General features: G+C 46.7%; 1 long non-coding RNA gene and 1 other non-coding gene across 2 annotated transcripts; one reads left to right on the plus strand and one right to left on the minus strand.

Annotated features, from left to right (window-relative positions):
* Positions 1-906: 906 nt before the first annotated feature.
* Positions 907-2369, minus strand: LOC119280523. The gene is made up of 3 exons (XR_005138100.1): positions 2182-2369; positions 1356-1621; positions 907-1267 (listed from the first exon to the last, which is right to left on the minus strand). It is a non-coding gene; the product is annotated as an uncharacterized LOC119280523 (long non-coding RNA).
* Positions 2370-3882: 1513 nt separating this feature from the next.
* LOC119283050 lies at positions 3883-3966 on the plus strand. Its single transcript, XR_005139009.1, has one exon. It is a non-coding gene; the product is annotated as a small nucleolar RNA snoR8a (small nucleolar RNA).
* Positions 3967-5895: the final 1929 nt, after the last annotated feature.

Raw genomic sequence — 5895 nt, forward strand, 5'->3', positions numbered from 1 at the left:
AACGGAGGTGGGCTTAGATGGGCGTTTGTCTCTGACGGGGTGGTTGGTACCTTAACTGACATGAGGAAAAGAGCTGCCGACTGAAAGTGGAGCAGACATCTGGATCTCGGCCAGATTAAGGTTTTTCTTTTTGGAATCACCCGGCCATATTGAGTGATTCAGAGGCTAGCGGCGGCAAAGCAGTTCTTTGTCGAGCCTGTGAGCAAGTGCCAAGCTTGCTCACTTAAAGTGGCAGATTTGATGGTCGGCTCACAGTCTCAGGGTATGAACTACAGGCTTTGCTGGGTGGAAAGGTTTCAAAAATCAAACTAGATGTGTACAGTGCTGCGTCCGCGCCCATGGCCGAAGACAAGAGAGTCTGCACCCTGCTGTCGGTGCCGGCTTGATTGTCAAGCATAGCATTTATATTAAAAATCATGCGTGTGATTTTAGTAAAATTTTCAGGATAAAAAATCGGGAAAAATAGGAGATACAACTGACTCTAGGGAATAGTAGCTGAACATGTCATCATTAGCACACGAAGATTAATATGAGACCTTTGTTACAGCAGCATGAAACTTAGCTTTGAACAACACATCCACATTCAGGGCATTAGACAAATACGGTACATATTTTGGCTAAGGGCACTGGCAGTGAGCAGTCAGGATACAAGGGGAAATAGGGAAAATCCAGTGATACTTGAAATGCTTGCAGCTTGCATAGATGAATCATGGTTCAACATTTCAGGAAAAATTAACACGAAAACAGGACATATAAGTGGAGATATATGCCTGACTAATGGATAGTAGATGAACATGTCATCAGTAGCACACTAAGATTAATATGAGATCTTTGTTACAGCAGCATAAAATTAGTTTTAAACAATGCATCTAGACAGCTCAGGGGTTCAGACAAATACATATTACTAAGCTGACAATACATAATGTATATCAGGGGGCTGGCAGTGAGCAGTCAGGATACAAAGGGGAAATAGTAGAAATTCAGTGCTACTTGAGATGCTTGCTGCTTCCATACAGCTCAAGGGCACATTATTCATTGAACCGAAGAAACTACCAATTATATTGTAAACTTTTTCAATGTTGATATTGTTCTCTCTAAGTTGTTTAACAAGGTCTCTTGTATATAGATGGATATTTTTATGTGAAGGTCAGTACACCTTTTCACCACATTTATCTATCAAAGCATGATTGTGTGATGGCCTGTGCTCAGTTATGTACGCAGGGCACTCACAGCGGCATGTGCGTGTATTTCCTCTTTTTGGTTTGCCCTGAAAGTACAAGTTCATCACCAAATGTTTCAGTGCATTTTCACAAAACAATTGCAGGAATGGGACAATGAATTTAATTTGGACCCACCGAGTATCCACATACTATCTCCTGCATACATTTGGTTCTCTTGACGTTGAGCCTACTTTTTTCGTATCTTATTTCGAATCCAATTTCCCACAAATATAGGTTGTGAAGGTCGTATGGCTCTCCCAATGAATCAAAGTTGTATCCAACAGATGGTACCACTAGGGTATCAGTTTTCTTCTCTGCATATCCTCTTAATGTTTTTTTCAAGGGCACATACTCTTCCTGCACAAGGTGCACACTCGATAGGGGCTCGCCCAATATGAACCCTGCATCATTAAGAATGAATTAATTCTGACTGTAAATGGATGCCTTCTTTTTCCTGAAGAATGCAATATTCATCAGTGAGCAACATGGAAGTAAAGTTTTACAGTCAGAGATCTAAATTATTCAGAGATGTCTTAGCGTACTAGCTTCAGAGTTGAGCATCAACAAAGACAAACTGAGGTTTGGCTTATTTTTCCTCAAGAATTTACTTTGGATAAGAGAGCACCATGGATGTACAGCTTTACTTTCAGAGTTCTAAAATCATGAAGAATGAAATACCTCTGACTAAGAATGCAATTGGACCAACATGGAAGTACAGTTTTACATTCAGAGATCCAAAATGTTCAGATATATCTTAGCGTACTAGGTTCAGAGTTGAGCATGAACAAATACAAACTGACGTCGGCCTTCTTTTTTCTGAAGAATGTAGTATTGACAAGCGAGCACCATGGAAGTACAGCTTTACTTTCAAAGTTCTAAATTGTTCAGATATGTCTTAGGCTCTTAGCGCACTAGTTTCATAGCTGAGCATGAAGCCATGAACAAGAGGAACAGACGGTACCTTTTTGTCCACCCGGCGGCTTGAGGGTCGTCTTTTCCCGTTGATTGTTGCGAATCGGTCGCCGACAAGCTCAGCGCTCACAGCCGTTGTTCATGGCCAACTGGATTCTAAGCGGCGCGTCGCCCACATCTCCCATGCTCGATTCAGAAGCTGACTCTGGCTCACGGGCCGGCGCGAAATCGCTAGATGCAAGATCCAGCAACGGGAACCTGCGAGAACACCCAGGCATCCCTAAGTTGGTTCCCGCAAAAGATTCAGAGTTAGTACTTGGCAGAAGATGAACTACCAACCATACCTGTCCACCGGATCTGATGTCCATTGCCGCGGTCGCCATGAGCTCTCGTCTTTGTTGATGGCGCTGCAGATCACTCGAAATGATGGTTTTTTTTCGGTCATTGGAGGTGGGGGGTGGGCAGCGGGACTTGTGGTGGACCTGGGCTGGCATTTATTTTTCTCCATTATGTGTACGCCGTTGTCTGGACGGAACTGCGTCTGTCACGTACATGATCGAGCCGTATGTATCGACAGTAAGCTCATCTGCATGTGTACGTCTACCTGAAGAGGCCCACCAATCCGGTCTTGCTCTATTGGTCCACTTAGCGGGAGCGCGCGCGCCCGTGCTCTCTATCGCCGTTCTCGATCTAAACGCTCTTATATTAGTTTACAGAGGGAGTACATGCTAGCAGCCAGCAATAAGCAATTGTAATCACTTCTCCATTAGAACCAAGAACCATTGCAGTTGCTGCAGCTGTTCAACTGTGTTATTAGCATGATAGTCACAGCAGTTGTAACAAGAGAAGATCTTCTAGTAGTACAAGAATATAACCGGTTTCATGTAGAAATTTCCTTTGCTTTTATTCTTATTTTGGCAACTACAATCAATGATCGTCATCATCTGGTCAGCATGCTAATAAACTTCTTTCATTTCATCGCAGCTAGTGTTCTCATCACCATGGAGGTCAGCCGCTGCTCCCACCCTAGTGCCATCGTCGTCAAGCTCCTCTGCTCCGGGAGAGTAGGAGTGAGGGGGCAGCCACCTCCTCTTTTTTCTCTCTCTGCTCCCAGCAAGACAACCACGCACCAGCAGATGTGTGCATCATCTCCATGGACATGGACCTCTGACACCACATCAGCCGTGCTATGGAAGGTATCTCTCTGCTCCCTCTCACGCTATGCTCTGCGAATTTGTTTGCTGCATCACATTGGCCGTGGTCTGACAAGAAGAAAACTAAAACTTTTTCCTTCGGAAATGATATGAGAGGAGAATTCCTATATATACTACTCCCTCCGTCCAATAATGCAAGACGTTTTTTGATTCTAGTGTAGAGTAAAAACAAATTCTTACATTATGGGATGGAGGGAGTAGCTAGCTTATATGCATCTGGTTGTTTGGTCCTTAAAGTTTTTTGCTTACGAATTTCTACTGTATGCATCAAGTTGTGACATGGAGAAGAAAACTGAATCTTTCTTCAGAACCACATTAGGTGTGAGTAAAAAACTGAAGCTTTCTTTCTTCCTCCAGAGAGGAGAGGAGAGGTCATGTCCTATCATAGCCAGCTGATATGCATCTGCGAATTGTACATGGAGAAACATACTTGAACTGTGTATCCAGCCCTAAGACTTGAAACTTGTGTTCCCAGTTTAATGTATTTAAGCTTGTGTGATTTGGTAAATGATTTATTCTTGTTGCTGCTGGTTGCAATTGTGCAGTGATTATTAAACATTCCTCGTACAGATGGGATATCCTCGTGAACGACTTCTATACACCCATAGAATCTGAGCACCCATAAACCATTCGTTCCTGTTCAATCTGCTGTTCTGGTTTCTTAACCTTTCTTGGTTGTAACCGCTAAGTTGCAATCGAGTTTTCTGTTGTATATATGTCTTTCTTGTTCCTCTTAACTTGCATCTTCTTCCCTTGCCAACCATTCTGTTGTATCACCAACCATATTTCGAGTTCACTTCTGGATCAAAATACGTATGCTTTATCATCACCACCGTACGCATCCTAGCCATGATCACGGATAGTTCAATATACATATGCTTTATGATCAAGCGATTCCATCCTTTTAAGAGAGAGTGGCTCAGTGTAAAGTTTTCTGTTGTTGTCGGTTTGTGTGATTACTGAATATGAACAGATGGATGTGTCGTGTGTCACAATAAGAACTTAAGGTGCTGGTTCAGAGTTCATGGTGTTGTTTGTGTATGGTTTCTTGAGCTCACAGTACATATCACTGTTTTCTTATTAATGCTCATCTGATCTCTCGTAGTTCTATGAACATTCTAGTTCACATGGGTGAAAAAATTCAGAGCCTATGTAAACATAGAAGGTTGCAAGATGATGATGTTTGGAAGGGATGTTGAACTCGCAGTACAAGTTCACGATGTTGTAAACATTCAGAGTCTATCTTTATAAGAACTTTATTACTTGGGGGGTGCAAGTTCATGTTGATGTTTGTGTACGGTTCTTGATCTCACAACACATATCTTAGTTTTGTCACTCTGGTCCATATGTGTGTGGTAGCCATTGATTAATTTGAGTCGTTCATCATAATTAATGGAGGCAGCAACATCGGGGAAACAAACTTTTACAGATGCGCAACGGAGATGAAGCAGCACACGAAACCATCCTATTATCATCATTCACCTCAACCAGGCGGGCAGGCATCGGGGGCCGTTTTTGGGCTCTATTGGAGGCGGACGACGAGGATGACGCCGGAGACAACGAAGGCTCAGAAGGTTCGCCGCACTCGCCTACACCTTCGGATTTGATAGGCGATCTTTTTCATGCAGGATATGATGAAGATGATGTGGCCAAGACCGTAGACACGGTAGTGCCGGTGGAGGATCCGGCGCGGGTGGGGCTTCATCCGGACGAGAGGAAGGAGCTGGTGCGACGTGTAGTTCATCGGAGGAATGCGGCATCGGCGGTCAGGCCATGGAAGGGACCGATTCCGAAGGTGTGTCTTCCTAAACCTGTTCTTTCCGATTTCATCACTGACAATTCATGGAAGATAGTAAGGAGAAAGAAGGCTCGGCGGTCGGCGGCGGCCACGGTGCCGGCGCCGGCGATCGACCGCAGCGCTGAGATCCGCGATCACAGGGTCGCTCGTTTGAATGCCTTGCTGGGCCGTGAGTTGGGTCGTCTGGTGGGTGGGCCGGTTCTGAGTGAACCGGCCAAGTTAGATGTTGGGCTTCTGGACGCAGGGTATGAGGCCCGGTCTGATCCACAGCCGATGACTACACCCCCATGCACACGTACGGTTCGAGCTAGGGTTCGGAACGGAGGCGGACGACCGCACTTTGCTGATCGCGGCGGAGGACGGGCTGCTCGAATACCTCCTCTCCTTGCGATGGCGGGACGTGGGGTTCCACCGGGCGCAGCCACTGGGGTTTCTCCGGGCGCTGCGGGCCGCGGAGGGCCTTCGCAGGCGCCGGCTGCTGGTCGCAGCGGAGGCAGCGCCCCTGCGGGCACGGGTGGCGGCAGCGCCGGCGTGCCGCTTGCTGCCGGCCGTGGTGGCGCCCCTCCACCCTTGCGAGCGGATCCTGCTGCGGGGCGTCCTGGTTCGGTTGCCGGCGGCCAACGAGCACATGTGGGCGGGGCCAAGATCAATCCAGCGGGCCGCGGTGTGGCTGCTCCGGCTGGGTTCCCCCCGACCGCGCCGGTGATCACAGCGGCGGGGCGTGGTGGCCCTAGGCCGACGGTGCCGACGA

Source organism: Triticum dicoccoides, chromosome 3B (assembly GCF_002162155.2).
Source record: "Triticum dicoccoides isolate Atlit2015 ecotype Zavitan chromosome 3B, WEW_v2.0, whole genome shotgun sequence".
Classification (NCBI taxonomy): domain Eukaryota; kingdom Viridiplantae; phylum Streptophyta; class Magnoliopsida; order Poales; family Poaceae; genus Triticum; species Triticum dicoccoides.